Source organism: Gorilla gorilla, chromosome 15, assembly GCF_029281585.2.
Source record: "Gorilla gorilla gorilla isolate KB3781 chromosome 15, NHGRI_mGorGor1-v2.1_pri, whole genome shotgun sequence".
Classification (NCBI taxonomy): Eukaryota; Metazoa; Chordata; class Mammalia; order Primates; family Hominidae; genus Gorilla; species Gorilla gorilla.
The window spans coordinates 32,294,770-32,311,258 of NC_073239.2; the positions used below are offsets into that span (position 1 = coordinate 32,294,770).

General features: G+C 45.1%; 1 pseudogene; it reads left to right on the forward strand.

Moving 5' to 3' along the window:
* Window positions 1-4,370: 4,370 nt before the first annotated feature.
* On the forward strand, window positions 4,371-4,471 carry LOC115930765 (uncharacterized; annotated as a pseudogene).
* The last annotated feature ends 12,018 nt before the right edge of the window (window positions 4,472-16,489 follow it).

Consider the following 16,489-nt stretch of genomic DNA (forward strand, 5'->3'; position numbering starts at 1 on the left):
GACTCCATCTCCGGAAAAAAAAAAAAAAAAAAAGATAGTGGAATGGGAGGCAACAGAAGAGAGTCAGGCGGAGCTGTGTCTGTGGGAAAAAAAAGTCACAGAGAGATGCAGAGTTGCTGGCTTTGAAAATCTAGGAAGAGGCCACGAGTCAAGGAATGTGGGTGGCTTCTAAGAGCTGGAAAGGCAAGGAAACAGGTTCTCTCCTAAAGCCTCCAGAAGGACCACAGCCCTGTCAATGCCTGATTTTAGCCCAGTGAGGCCAGTGTTGAACTTCTGTCCTACAAAACTGTAAGATAATACATTTGTGTTGTTTTAAGCCACTAAGTTTATGGTTATTTGTTACAGCAGCAATAGGAAAGGAATACACAAGGGGTGGTCTCATCTCTACAAATGCCGTCACCGGCCCAATCTCCACAGTTTTGCTTCGAATCCCTATGACTCTCTAGAGATTTTACAGTTCAAGGAATAACTACTTCCACAGGGGACTCGAGAGTGGTTCCCCTACCACTGCCCATTTTAGGCCTTGTACCGTTAAAGGAACTGGCAGGCCAGGTATGCTGGTGCATGCCTGTAATCCTAGCACTTTGTGAGGCTGAAGTGGGAGGATCATTTGAGCCCAGAAGTTCAAGACCAGCCTGGGCAACATAGTGAGACCCTGTCTCTACAAAATTTTTTTTTTTTTAATTAGCCAGACGTGGTGGCACATGCCTGCAGTCCCAGCTACTTGGGAGGCTGAGGCAGGAGAATTGCCTAAGCCAGGAGGCTGAGGCCGCAGCGAGCTATGGTAATGCCACCACCCTCCAGCCTGGGCAACAGCAAGACCCCATCTCAAAATAAATAAATAAATAAATTTAATTAAATATTTAAGTAACTGGCAAAACAACAAAAACAAAAATATGTCACAGTATTGTTTAGGTCTACTGTGATTGACCCCAACCATCATGGGGAAAAAAGGTTACTACTAAGCAGTAGAGCCCAAAAGGGTATGCCTGAAACTCCAGGCACTCCTCTGAGTGCTTCCCACCATGCCCACTGCTGAGGGTTAGCAGAAGATTGCTACAAGCCTACATAGGAAGGACTGTCAAGTGCTCAAAACCCTCCAGAATGAAGGTAGGCCACCCTACTAAGTATAGCAGCAACAAAACACAGCATCCAGCTAAGGGGCTGGTCAAAGACAAGGTATAAGATAACAAAAACAGAAGCAAACTACCAGTTACCAACCTGTCCAATGGCCGACATGAGGGTGGTGTCTTTCGTTCCGTTTTCTGCTTGAGTGTCCAATGAATAAAGTGTTACCTCCTTCCCTTACATTTCCTCTTCCTGTTTATTTATTTATTTATTGAGAAAGAATCTCACTCTGTCGCCCCGGCTGGAGCACAGTGGCGTAATCTTGGCTCACTGCAACCTCCACCTCCTGGGCTCAAGAAATCCTTCCACCTGGCCACCTGGAACACCTGCAATCCCAGCACTTTGGGAGGCCAAGGTGGGTGAATCACCTGAGGTCAGGAGTTCAACACCAGCCTGGCCAACATGGTGAAACCCCGTCTCTACTAAAAATACAAAAAATAACTGGATGTGGTGGTGCATGCCTGTAATCCCAGCTACTTGGGAGGCTGAGGCAGGAGAATAGCTTGAACCCGGGAGGCAGAGGTTGCAGTGAGCTGAGATCATGCCACTGCACTCCAGCCTAGGCGACAGAGTGAGACTCTCTCTCAAAAAAAAAAAAGAAAAGAAAAGAAAAAAAGAGAGAGATCCTCCCACCTCAGCCTCCTGAGTAGCTGGGATTACAGGTGTGCGCCACCACGCTGGGCTAATTTTTTGTATGCTTCAGCAGAGACAGGGCTTCCCCATGTTGGCCAGGCTGGTCTCAAACTCCTGACCTCAGGTGATCCACCCACCTCGGCCTCCCAAAATGCTGGGATTATAGGCATGAGTCACCATGCCTGGCCTCCTCTTCTTGTTTCAAATAGAAATAATCATAACTTTAATTCTTTCTTCTATTTTCTCCCTGTTATAAAGAGTTAATTAGTGTGGCTTCCTTAAAGAAAGGTAGATTCCCACAGAGATTCACATCATATGAACTAATAGACAGAAAGGAAACTTACAAACTAAACAAGCAAAAGAGGTTATGTCTTTAAAACAAAATCATGTCACTTCTCAGAATGTAAACTAAGGGCAGAATCTATTTCTGATTCATCTGTGTCTTTCCCTATTGCATAGCAGAGTGCCTTGTGCTTTCCATGTGGTTAATAAATATTTGCTGAATGAGGGAGGAGGGAAGGAGGAAGGAAGGAAGAAAGGAAGGAAGGAAGGAAGGAAGGAAGGGAGGGAGGGAGGGAGGGGGAGAGGGAGGGAGGGAGGCTAGCTCATATTAACATACTTCCTTCTCCTGCATGATTTGCCATCACGCAGCCTGCTGTCTTCTCTGCTCCATCCCTGCTTCTCCCCAGGAACAATCTCAACCTCTTACCTTGCCCCTTCTACCTTGCGGATCCCTATTCTATTGGTGTAACTTCCTGTTTCTTCAAACCTTTCAGTCAAAACTTCCTCCCTCTCACCTTACCTGAGACCTGGACATTCTCTCATAACCTTTGCACAGACAGGCCATCCTTTCACATAACAGAGAAGAAAGTGGAGTTTTCCTTTCCATGGCCTCATAGCAGCTTTCAGAATCACTCTTGATCATTTTCACTTAGAAACTCCTCTGAAGGCTGTGCCATTCATTTCATTCAGTCATGCCACCCTGTCCCTATCTGAGTCATGGCCACCTGACAACCTAAAGGACTCCTCTGGTGGACTTTGGCCCCTGGCTCAGGGTGTCTCTCTACCTCATCCCTACCAGCCACCTGGGGACTAAGGCTATTCCAATACTCCAGGTTATGTTCCTCGATCTAATGACCCTTACATCTATAATTTAAAATACACAACATACTGTCCACTTACCAGGGTTTAGGAATGCTCCATTCCATACTACCAAACTCTGAAATTATACTTTTTTTTTTTTTTTTTTTGAGATAGAGTCTCGCTCTGTCACCGAGGCTGGAGTGCAGTGGTGTGATCTCAGCTCACTGCAAATTCCACCTCCTGGGTTCAAGCAATTCTCTGCCTCAGCCTCCCAAGTAGCTGGGATTACAGGCATGTGCCACCATGCCTGGCTAATTTTTGTATTTTTAGTAGAGACGGGGTTTCACTATCTTGGCCAGGCTAGCCTTGAACTCCTGACCTCATGATCCACCCGCGTCAGCCTCCCAAAGTCCTGAGATTACAGGCGAGAGCCACCGTGCCCAGCCTTGAAATTCCCCTTTTTGACCCAAACCTTGAGTTTCTGTGCCCTGCTCTCTCCTCACCAATTCTGATTTCCATTACTTTATTCTCCTAGACTAACAACCCCCTATTCCAGCGTTAGTGCTCTCCCTGTCCAACCTGGGATCCACGTGAGCCATTTCAAAAGTGTTTTCACAAGCAATCAAGATTTCCTCAGCCTTTAACTTTCCATCACTTCTCAAACTGAGGTAAGCCAAGCATGCATTTCTCTGCCTCCTGGTCTGGAGAAAGTTTCACAATCATGAGGATTGATTCCATAATGAATCACTGCTTTCTGACTTCGGCTGGACCCTCGCTGCTGCTCCACAAACATTTTATCCATCTGTAGTTATCTCTAGCCGACTTCACCATGATCAACTAATTTGCGTCAGATCAGCCCTCTGAGAGCAACTACAAAAGCTGGGTACAATTATTAAACATTTTTTTATTTCAGTAGCTTTTGGGGTACAAGTGGTTTTGGGTTACATGAATGAATTGTATAATTGTGAAGTCTGAGATTTTAGTGCAGCTGTCACCCAAATAGTGTACAACGTACCCAATATATAGCTTTTTATTCCTCGCCCCGCTCCCACCCTTCCCACATCTGAGTCTCCAAAATCCATTATACCACTCTGTATGCCTTTGCATAGCTGGGTACAAATTTTTTTAAATATGTTTGAAGACAGTGGAAATTCATCAAGGCAGGAGGCTTTGAAGGGCCAACGTCCCAGATGAAAGGGAAAGCATGTTGAGGTGAGGCCAACATTCTGCATGGTCTGTCCCATGGGGGATATTTATCGATTTGTGAGAGGCAGCCAGACTCAGCAGGAGATAGTGCCTAAGAGGTAGGAGGCTGAGAAGAACTTTCAGTAGTCTACAGTCCTGAGAAAACAAAAACGGGAATTTAGGGCCTGTTAAGGAGGAAGGGCCTGTTAAACACCACAGGATATCGTTAGGGTCCCTGAAGAACTATATTCTAGGACTAAAGCTGTATCGGTCAGGGTTTAATCAGGACACAGAAACCACACAGTCATTTGAAACAGGAACGTTTAATATAAACAAGTATTGTGCTCACTTTGGCAACACATATACTAAAATGATACAGAGAAGAATAGGATGGCCCCTGCACAAGGATGACATGCAAATTCATGGAGTGTCTTATATTTTTATTTGCAAAAATAAAATAAAGAAGCATTAACTCTAACAGGGTGTTGGCATACTAAGGGATTAGCTAGTAAGAAGAAATGAGAATTCCAAAGAACACAGGAACAGCAAATTTAAGAAAAACCCACTACTCCTAGGGCTGAAATAGCTGTGAAATTGGCCAAGCAGATGCCAAAGCAAGTTATTCATGGGGAGGTGCCTTAGCAGTTGCAACAGGCTGAGAAGTCACCCAGAAAGGTGCCAGGGGAAGCTTTTGGCTGCTAGGCACTGCTGACCACTTTGCACTGCCTGAGTGTACACTGAAGAAATTGCACACCCTGCAGGAGTAAGGCAAAGGAGCAAACCAAAACCAGGAAGATGGACTTCTTCCTGCTCCAGTGTTCCTCCAGCACCCACTACTGACAGCGCTTAACACTATGCCAGCTGGCAAAAGAGAGATACGATATTCCCTCTTATCTGCGGGGATATGTTCCAAGACCCCCAGTGGAGACCTGAAACCACAGATAGCACCAAACCCCAGCCAAAGAACGCCAAAGTTACATTTTCTTTTCTTTTCTTTTCTTTTATTAGACAGGATCTCACTCTGCCACCCAAGCTGGAGTGCAGTGGTGGGATCACAGCTCCTTGTAGCTTTGTTCTCCTGGGCTCAAGTGATCCTCCCACCTCAGCCTCCCAAGTAGCTGGGACTACAGATGTAAGCCACCACACCCAGCTAACACATTTTCACTTAAAGCAGCACTTTATGGTTTCTTGTTGGCATATCCAAATTGTTAGCAACACTACTCTTTGCTTTGGGGCCATTATTAAGTAAAATAAAGATTACTTGAACACAAGCACTGAGATACCCGGATAGTCGATCTGATTACAAATACCAACACTAAGTGAATAACAGGCAGGTATCGTAGACAGCATGGATAATCCCCTTGATCGCTCTTTATACTTAACCTGACATCCATCTCTTTCCCTCCCTTCACTACTAAACCTCTTCATTTTTTTTCGTTTATATTTATTTTTGCAAAATCAGAGTCTCCCTATGTGGCCCAGGCTAGTCTCAAACTTCTGGGCTCAAGCAATCCTCCTGCCTCAGCCTCCCAAAGTGCTGGAATTACAGTCATGAGCCACAGCACATGGCCTAAAGTTCACTTTTTCTTTTCTTTTCTGAGACAGTCTTGCTCTGTCACCCAGTGGTGCAATCTCAGTTCACTACAACCTCCACCTCCTGGGTTGAAGCAATTCTCCTGCCTCAGCCTCCCGAGTAGCTGGAATTACAGGCGCCAGCCCCCACGCCTGGCTAATTTTTGTATTTTTAGTAGAGATGGAGTTTCACCATGTTGGCCAGGCTGGTCTTGAACTCCTGACCTCGTGATCTGCCCGCCTCAGCCTCCCAAAATTTTGGGATTACAGGCATGAGCCACTGTGCCCGGCCTAAAATTCACTTTTTAAGATGTTGAATCTCATCCAAAAACACCCTCCAAGCAGACCCATAAAATGTAACCATCACAAGGTCCTTCTCCCACACAATGGGAGCTTGCTCACCACTCCTCTCCTTTCCAGCTCCAATGCAAACACAGCCAAGAAGTGCAAGGGAGTTAGTGCCTCCAGATGCAATCCTCAACCAATGAGTGCAGGCACTGGCAGATGAATGTTCCAGCCTCCCATCCTTCATGTGGACAATTCTGGGAGGCATTCTTTAAATTTGGAGCCTCTACTGGAAAGGAGCCTCCACTGCCTACAATAACAATCTCAACAAAACATCCTCATATTGGCTTTCTTCCCTTCCTAGTTCACACTCTGTTCCCTCACTGCTGCTTCTTGGGATCCCCTCCCCAAAACACTACCTTTGTTAAATCCAAGCTCAGGCTCTTCTTTTTGGGAAACCCAAACTTAGAGCCTTCTCAGTAGCAGCTGAGTCTGATGAGTCTCTCCTCCCTTGGCTATCCTGGTTCTGCTCCGGCCTCTCTGACCTCAGTTTCTCTCACTGGTTTCTCTTCTGCTGGCCTGACTTTGGAGATGTAGTGTTTTCTGTCCTCTGCCTTCTTCCCTTCTTCCTCCATAGACTCTCTCGGTTGGTGTCGTTCATTTCAGCATAACTCTCACCACTTCCCTGCTCCGGTCTCCTGTCTTCTCCTGCCTGCTAGGGATCCCTTGAGGCTGCAGCATGTGGCTCTCACACAAATATGTCCACATCCAAATATAGCCCATTCCCACATAATTTATCTCTTCTATGTTCCATACCTCAGTGTGATGGCATTACTATTCTCTCAACTTCCCAGAATAGAAACTTTGAATATTCCTTCCCTCTCATCCCCAGGTTCTTCTACTAATACCTCAGAGTTATTTCTAGACTGAGTTTCTTCCTCTCCATCCCTGCAGGCATTAACTTGGTTCAGGTCCTCATCACCTCTCACTTGAATTGCTCTAACTGTTGCCTGCAGTTTTCCCTGCCTCCAGTTGTCCCCATCTCAATTCATGCACCATGTAGCCACTGGCTTGGGCCTCCTAAGTCACAGATCTAATCATGTTGCAATGTAGCTCAAGACCATTCCACAGCTTCTGATATTAAAACAAAGCAAAACCTTTTAAGCCAGAGTTCCTGGCACAGAAGAACTTGAGAAGGCACGTATTCAAATGAGAACAGTGGTCATTTATGTACCCTTACTGCTCATTTGGGGCACCTCTTTACCTCCACACCACAGCTGTTTGTGGAGGTCACTTTCTTCCATCCAAAACCTGGTCTAAGTTACACAAATTCCCTGTTGGTAGTTCCCTTATCAAAGGTGAGTCAATCTTACACTTTCAAAATGAACTTTCTTAAAAATTAAAGTAAATCCAAGAAGTACACACACACACACACACACACACACAACCCATAAGCAGGAATATCTGAACCTTTAAAAATGAATAGATCTATTTTTTTGATCATAACAGGTAGAAATATAAAACCCAAACTCTAAAACTTAGAAAGAAGCATAAGAGAAAATCACTGTAACCTTGGATGAAGCAAAAATTTCTTATAGACTACACCAAAAGAAAAACTTGATTTTTTATCATCTATAAAAGAAAAACCTGACAAGTTGGATTTTGTCAAAAGTAAAACTTTTGCTCTTTGAAAGAAACTGTTAAGAAAATGAAAAGACTAGACATAGGCAGGGAGAAAGTATTTTTAAATGATACATCTGAAAAAGAACTTGTATCCAGAATATATAAAGAACTTTCAAAACTCGGTAATAATAAAACAAACAATCCATTAAAATATGAGCCAAAAATTTGAGCAGACACTTCACCTAAGAAGATGTATGGATGGTGGTAGGGCGCAGTGGCTCACGCTTGTAATCCCAGCCCTTTGGGAGACCAAGGCGGGCAGATCACCTGAGGTGAGGAGTTCGAGACCAGCCTGGGCAACATGGCAAACCCCCGCCTCTACTAAAACTACAAAAAAAATCAGCCAGGCGTGGTGGCATACGCCCGTAGTCCCAGGTACTTAGGAGGCTGGGGCATGAGACTCACTTGAACCTGGACGGCAGAGGTTGCAGTGAGCAGAGATGGCGCCACCGCACTCTAGCCTGGGCAACAGAGTGAGATTCTGTCTCAATTAAAAAAAAAAAAAGATATATGGATGGCAAGTAAGCACATGAAAACATGCTTGTATTATTGGTCATTGTGGAAATGCAAATTAAAACCACAATGAGCTACCTATCCAAATAGCTAATAGTAACAGGACTTGAACATAGCAAATGATGGCAAAGATATGAAAGAACTAGAGCTCTCATACATTTCTGGTGAGAATATAAAATACTACAACTACTCTGAAAAACTATTTCACAAGTTCTTTTTTTTTTTTTGAGAGAGAGTCTCACTGTATTGCCCAGGCTGGAGTGTAGTGGTGTGATCTCAGCTCACTGCAGCTTCCACCTCCCGGGTTCAAGCGATTCTCCTGCCTCAGCCTCCCAGGTAGCTGGGATTACAGGTGTGTACCACCACACCTGGCTAATTTTTGTGTTTTCAGTAGATACCAGGTTTCAACAAGTTGGCCAGGCTAGCCTTGACCTCCTGACCTCAAGTGATCCACCCACCTCAGCCTCCCAAAGTGCTGGGATTAAAGGTGTGAGCCACTGCACAGTGGCCTATTTGCTAAATTCTTTAAAAGTTAAGTGTATGCTGATATGGATTGGGTGTGTCCCCAACCAAATCTCATCTCGAATTGTAGCTCCCACAATTCCCACGTATCATGGGAGAAACCCGGTGGGAGGTAATCGAATCATGGGGGCATGAGAAAGACTCCTGTTAAAATATTTAATAAAAAAAAATAGTCTTACTTGATTCAAAGTTCTTCTTCTTTCTGATTCTGTCAAAGGACTTTGCCCAAAAAGGAAGGCAGCTAAAAAGAGCATAGATAAGGGTTTAAAACCCCACTCTGCCACAAAGTCATCGTGCGACCTTAGGCTGGCTACTCTCATGGCCTTTTCCATTTCTCATCTGTTGAATGGGGCTAATGATATTCTGCCTCACAGGTTTGTTGCTAAACTTAGAATGACATGACAGGTGGGAGACAGTCCCTAGCACATCCTAGGCTCCAGTGTGTATATATCAGGCCCCATCTCTGAGAAGGTTAGATTCCTTTCTGTTCCCCTCCTTTCCCTTCCTTTCCTCTTTTGTTTCAGATCAGGATCCTAGCTACAAAGACATTCAGGGGAGAAACAATGAAAAGGAAACAGGCCAAAGGGTGTGTCTTGGGTTGTGTTCCCTGAAAACAGTGCCCCTGAGACCTGGACTTGAGATTTCCTGGAAGGGTGACCCCAGGGATCAGAACGGAGGGAGCAGAAAACGTGAGTCAGGGAAGGAGAAAATGCCAATACAAAGGTGCATTTTGAGCTAGCTACTGAGTTGGAGCTCAGAGCAGATCCTCAGGAACTGCAGAACACACCTCAGAAAGGACAGGAGGCTGGGCACTGGCTGGTTCTCTCCATTGGTTAAGGGTTGCCCTCAGAGCACTGATGCTACTCTCCTCTCCCACACTTCTCTCAGCTGAGGGAGAAAGGCAGAGACAAGTCCTCTTGGATGGGATCCTGGCAAGGTTAAGGGATGGCTCACCACAGATGCAGCTCAAATCAGAGGCAACCTGAGGACACACAGCCCAATGCACCCCAAGTGGCTGCCTCAGGCCCAAAGCCCATCCTTGGGTCAACAACATAACCCTCTTAACCTTGTTGAGCACCCTTGCACCAGGCAACAGACATCCAATACTTCTCAGCAGAGAAACCAGAGACCCTCGGTTAAAGCCCTCTCTCCTCAAGACCACAGGCAGGGAGGGACACACTGCCTTCCTCAGTCACTCCCTCAGAACAGTTGTCTGGGAGAGAAGAGAGAGACCTGAGGGGTGAGTTGTTAAAAAGGCCCTAGGACGGAGGGGTGGGGCTGGAAATTTTCAGGAGAAGGAAAAGGGAGCTATTTCATTGAACAGTAGTTAAATCCATTTTCTCTGCTCTACAAATAAATTGTGAACCAGATATGTTCTTCATATTGGAAACACAGCAATGCTTATTGTGATAATACCTATCACCTACTGAGCATATATTTGCCTGGAATTATGCTGTCTTCTTTCTTTCTTTCTTTCTGTCTGTCTTTTTTTTTTTTTTTTTTTTTTTTTTTTTGAGACAGAGTCTCGATGTGTCACCCAGGCTGGAGCGCAGTGGCTCAATCTCGGCTCACTGCAACCTCCACCTCCTGGGTCCAAGCGATTTTCCTGCCTCAGCCTCCCAAGTAGCTGGGACTACAGGCACCCACAACCACGCTCAGCTATTTTTTTTTTTTTTTAATTTTTAGTAGACACGGGGTTTCAGTATGTTGGCCAGGCTGGTCGTGAACTCCTGACCTCATGATCCACCCACCTCGGCCTCCCAAAGTGCTGGGATTACAGGCGTGAGCCACCATGCCCAGCCTCCTGTGGTCTAACCTATTATCATGCTGAGCCTTGCTATGTTCTTTCATCCTCATTTCATTTCATCCTCAGAACAACTCAATCCAGTAGGTGCTATAATTAACCAAAATTCAGAGAGGTTGAGTGACTTGCTAAAGGTCAAACAGCCAGTAATTGACAGAGCAGAAATCAACCCCAGGTAGCCTGACTCCAGAGCTTATACCCTTGACCGTTAGGCTATACTTTACTCCCTGTAAATAAACAGCAGGACTCACCTGAGGTCAGGAGCTCAAGACCAGCCTGACCAACATGGAGAAGCCCCGTCTCTACTAAATATACAAAAAAAAAAAAAAAAAAAAAAGAAGAATAGCTGGGTGTGGTGGTACACGCCTGTAATCCCAGCTACTCGGGAGGTTGAGGCAGGAGGATTGCTTGAACCCAGGAGGCAGAGGTTGCGGTGACCCAAGATCGCACCATTGCACCCCAGCCTGGGCAACAAGAGCGAAGCTCCATCTCAAACAAAAAAAAGAAAAAAGAAAAGAAAAAAAGAAACAGCCGGACACCCAGCTAGGGAAGCAATATGAAGCAGTGGCCTGCTCCACTGGGGTGACAGGAGCTGGGAGAGCACAGAAATTATATTTTGACATTAACTAGACAGTAAGAAAGAGAGAAGGAATCACACTGACAGAAGGGGCATTACGGTTATATGTGTGTGGACGCTTAACTTATAGCTGCCCAAAATCTTTTTGATCCCACCATGGTAATGTAGAATCAAAATAGTTACCCTGCCCAGCCTCCCTTTCCTTGAGGGTACAGACAAGTACCTTAAGTTCTGCCAAAGAGACACTCTGGGACGCAGATCCAAAATGCGGTGTGAGGAAACAGATTAAGCCCAAGGATTCCATTTTGCTAGCACGGTGAGCACAGGTGGGATAGGAGAGCTAAAGGTATGTGGTTCTTTGTGAAAGCATCAGCCCCTCAGCTCTCCTAAGGAAAAACAAGTAAAAGGGGGCTTCAGACCTGCTTGGAATCCTAAAGGAGAAGAGCAATACTTGGGCCCTGGAGGAGGCTCCCCAAAAGAAAGCATCCCAAGCATAGGGAGAGGCGGGTGCCACAGTGGATGGAGTGCCTATCCAAGTGGAAAGTTCTCCCCATTACTCTTCTCTCTCAAACCTGGGGTTTGTTTGGTGACTTTCCTGAGTCGAGTATAGCTCAGTCCCCAAAAGTGACAGTTCTTTTGCACATAGTTGCACCCTTTCCCCATGTGTGGAGGGTTTGTTTTCAGTAGCTGGGATAAGGGTTCCCCCATGAGCTGGAGCATCCCTGAGTCGGCAGGGGGTGGAAGGAAGGGGGCAGGCGAGAATCCGCACTGCCACAGTAAAAAGAGGTTTCTTATTGCCGGGCACGGTGGCTCACCCCTGTAATCCCAGCACTTTAGGAGACCGAGGTGGGCAGATCACGAGGTCAGGAGTTCAAGACCAGCCTGACCAACATGGTGAAACCCTATCTCTGCTAAAAATATAAAAATTAGCAGGGCATGGTGGTGCGCGCCTGTAATCTCAGCTACTCAGGAGTCTGAGGCAGGAGAATTGCTTGAACCCGGGAGGTGGAGGTTACAGTGAGCCGAGATCATGCCACTGCACTCCAGTCTGGATGACAGAGTGAGAATCCGTGTCAAAATAAATAAATAAATAAATAAATAAATAAATAAATAAGATTTCTTATCACTCTATGTTTACTATTCACCTCCAGACAAAAAATGAGAACTTTTTATTCTGTAAACCTCAGACAGTAAGTCCAACCTCCCTTGATTGTGAGGATTTACTGTGAAAGTGCTTTGTGAACCATCACATGTGGAAAAGACCAGTGTTTATCATTGTTGCTGGTGGGGGCGGGGAGGGAAAGGCCACTCAGCCAGTCTGGCAGTCGGACTCATGAAAGTTCACACTGTAGACTTTACCCTTGACTCAGAACATTCTCTCTGAGTGGAATCACCTCTATCATGTTATGTCTGTCAAAATCTTTCTTACCATATTGAAACTCCAAGACCTAATAACATCCATTAAATACCAAAGTGACCAGCAGGCTACTTACAAGAAATCAGGAGGGAGCAGCAAATAATAGATTGATGGGCTAGGGTAGTGGCAGGTGGGAGAGGGAAGCTGCTACATCTCTGGGCGTGTCTTGGAGACAAAGAGGAAGCTGAACTGTAGAATTACTACACTCATTTCATGAACTCATTTCAGGAAAATTAGAAAATGCAGATAAAAATAAGACTATAAGTACTCACCTCAGCAGCACACACACTAAGAAAAAGATATGAATATAAAATATAAGAAAATAAAAATCACCTATAAGCCCATCAGCCAGGAATAATTCCTTGAAACATTTTTCTATTTGTCCATTCATATATTTTTCTAAGCATATATACGTATACATACATACATTCTTTCTTCGCGGTGAAATTTGATGTTAAATCAAACAGCTAAATGTTGATTAATATAAATTTTCATATGTCCCTTTCTAATACTAGAATCACATTTTTAGCAGATCCTTTTGTGGTAAAACACACATAGCACAAAACTTATTATTTTAACCCTTTAAGTGTACAGTTTTGTGGCATCAGGTACATTGACTTCATTGTATAACCATTACTACATCTTTAGAACCTTTCATCTTCCCAAATTAAACTCTGTACCCACTAAACAGTAACTCTCCATTCTCTTCCCTCAGCCCCTACAAACCACCATTCTACTTTCATCTCTATGAATTTGACTATTCTACGTACCTCTTATAAGTGAAATCATACGATATGTGTCCTTTTGTGACTGGCTCATTTTACTTACCATAATATCTTCAAGATTCATCCACATTATAGCATGTGTCTGAATTTTATTAAGGTTAAATCATATTTTTAAGGCTGAATTATATTGTATGGTATGTATATACAACAGTTTGTATTGGACCGATCCATTCACTTATTGATGGACATTTAGGTTGTTTTCACCTTTTGGCTGTTGTGAATAATGCTGCTATGAACATTGGTGTACAGTTATCTATTTGAATCCATGTTTCCTATTCTTTATTTTTATTTTTATTTTTTGAGACAGAGTCTTGCTCTGTCCCCCAGGCTGGAGTGCAGTGGTGTGATCTTCGCTCACTGCAACCTCTGACTCCTGAGTTAAAGCGATTCTCCTGCTTCAGACTCCTGAGTAGGTGGGATTACAAGCACATGCCACCATGCCTGGCTAATTTTTGTATTTTTAGTACAGATGGGATTTCACCATGTTGGCCAGGCTGGTCTCAAACTCCTGACCTCAAGTGATCCACCAGCCTCGGCCTCCCAAAGTACTGGGATTACAGGCATGAGCCACTGTGCCCGGCCTCAATTCTTTTAGGATATACTCAGGGGTGGAATTACTGGTAGCAGATCTTTTTAAAAAATTAGTCCTGGCCGGGACTGTCACCTCAATTAATACCATTTGGTCTGTAATTAGAATCTCTTAATCAAACAACGGATAAGAATTAAGACTAGAATATGCAAGGAGAGACCACATAGATCCCCCACAACCCGCTACCCCTACAATTAGGGATAGGGAACCAGAGCTCACAAGAGAGATGAACTGAATGTAATTAGAGACAATCAGGAGCAGGGAACTGAAAGAATAAGAAATATCCAAGTAAGGCTGGACACGGTGGCTCACACCTGTAATCCCAGCACTTTGGGAGGCCAAGGCAGGTGGATCACAAGGTCAGGAGTTCGAGACTAGCCTGGCCAACATGGTGAAACCCCGTCTCTACTAAAAATACAAAAATTAGTAGCTGGGCGTGGTGGTGCATGTCTGCAATCCCAGCTACTCGGGAGGCTGAGACAGAATTGGTTGAACCCAGGAGGCAGAGGTTGTGGTGAGCTGAGATTGCGCCATTGCACTACAGCCTGGGCAGCAAATGTGAAACACCATCTCAAAAAAAAAAAAAAATTAGCCAGGCATGGTGACACACGCCTGTAATCCCAGCTACTCAGGAGGCTGAGGCAGGAGAATCGCTTGAACCCAGGGGGCGGAGGTTGCAGTGAGCCAAGACCACGCCACTGCACTCCAGCCTGGGCAACAGAGCAAGACTCCATCTCAAAAAAAATTTTAATTTAATTAAAAAAAAGAAATACCCAAGTAGGCTCCAAAAGCATGGGACATTTGTGGTCAGAGGCATCAGTCCTCAGAAAAGACCAGAGCTCAGAATTCCAAGAATCAGCCTCTGCCTAGGTCCACCCCTATACTCCCTTGCTGGAAGCTGAGGGTCCTGTTAGGCACTTAGTCTAAGGTTCTTCTCCCTGCTCTTCCTTCTTTTAAAGAGGCTGTTTATTTTGAGTCAAAAAGTAGTATAGGCCCTGATACCACACCCAACTTTGTGCTTCACAGTGGTTTATCCCTGATTCTCAGGGTCTCATCCCAATCTGAAGAAACCCAGTTATAACACCTTTCCAACTCCTTTCTGCCTGCTCCCTTCAAGTGGAGATACTGCACCTGGGTTATTCTCTCTAAAAAAAATCACAAAGGGAGTGGCTGCCCCTTTTGATGGCTCTCAGCTTCTGACTCTAGGCTTTTCTGAGGACCTGCTACACTTCTTGCCTTCTTGGATTCTGTGTGATACCACCATATCTCTATACTAAAGCCTACTTCAGATGGATTTCATGAACTGTGCAGGTGAGAGCCCTCAGTCCCTACAGGAACCCAATCACCTCTTTCCTCCTACTGAGTATGGAGCTCCATCTAGGACGATCAGTGCCTTAAGAAAGGCTCGATATTTTGGGTTGTTCATTTATTCATTCAATTCAACAAATATTTATTGGGTATCTGCCATGTATTGGCTTTTAAGGAGACTACGGTTGAACAATTCCCTAAATAGTTCCAAAATAGCATGAACTGACCCTACTAGAAGCCGTGGTGTGGCTCTCCAAGAGTTGTTCTAGAAAAAACTGCAGATCACTTCTGCCTCAACCAGCAGAGCCCGTGGACCACTGAACAAAATGGAAAGCAAGTACCAAGGTGAGCACCTTTAGTGAGAGCCAACGCACAACCCACAGGATTGAGTATCCCTGTGAAGGATTGAGTGCCTAGGGCAGGCCCTATCGGGTTCCCACAACCTCCAGTCATGGTCAGACCTCAGAAAGGTAAAATATGGACACCTTTTTTCTGCCCTAAATCTTTAAGACTCTCCATGCTTCTGGGTTATCAAAAGACTGTGTCCAGAGCATGTACTTGTCAGGAACATTAATTAGGGTATTTGCATGCAAGAGTTGTCATGCAAGGGAGAGGGCAGGAAAGCTCTGAGGTGTTTCCACTGTAGTGTACGCCACAATGTCACCAACCCTCTGGATGGGCTGATATATCTAGCCTTACCACAATGCCCTGGGAGTGGGTTTGGGGCCTGCCACCTCCAGGAGCTCCTGTTCAAAGGGCATTTAAGTCCCTATCAATGCCAAAAACTTGCCTCTCAAGAGCAGCTATAGGGACTGGGCAGGAATACAGATAGGGACCTTCACTACATCGTTGGATGCTTCACACCTTTCCCAGCCACCTGCACAACCAGCTGAGTGGTACAGCCCTGAAGCCTATGTGAAAACAGGATAACTTGATGGTTCAGAGCCATTATTTCCATATGGGCTTAGGCAAGGTACTTAAACTCTCAGTGTCTCAGTTTCCTCACCTATAGAAAGGTAATAAAAGCAGTACCTATCCCCTTAGGGTTCGTGTGAGAATTAAATAAGCTAATATATATACCTGGTGCATGATAAGTTTTATATACGTGTTGGCTATGATCTTAGGGCAGCTGTGAGAGAGCTGAGCCCTAGAACCATAAAACCCTCCTAAGCACCATCTCCACTCATGGCCTGGCAGGCGGTGGAGCAGGAAATCCTGTGGGAAAAGGGAAGGCTTTGACTGTAGGAGTGGGTTGATTGTGGGTTCCTGGAAGGTGAGGACTCCTTCCCTAACATCCTCAATGCCCAGCAGCACCTAATCTGGCTGCGGCACGCGGCAGGTGCTCAGGAAACGCTAGTCAAGGAGAAAGGCACTAGCTTTCGCTCTGCCCCCTGCCCCACCCCAG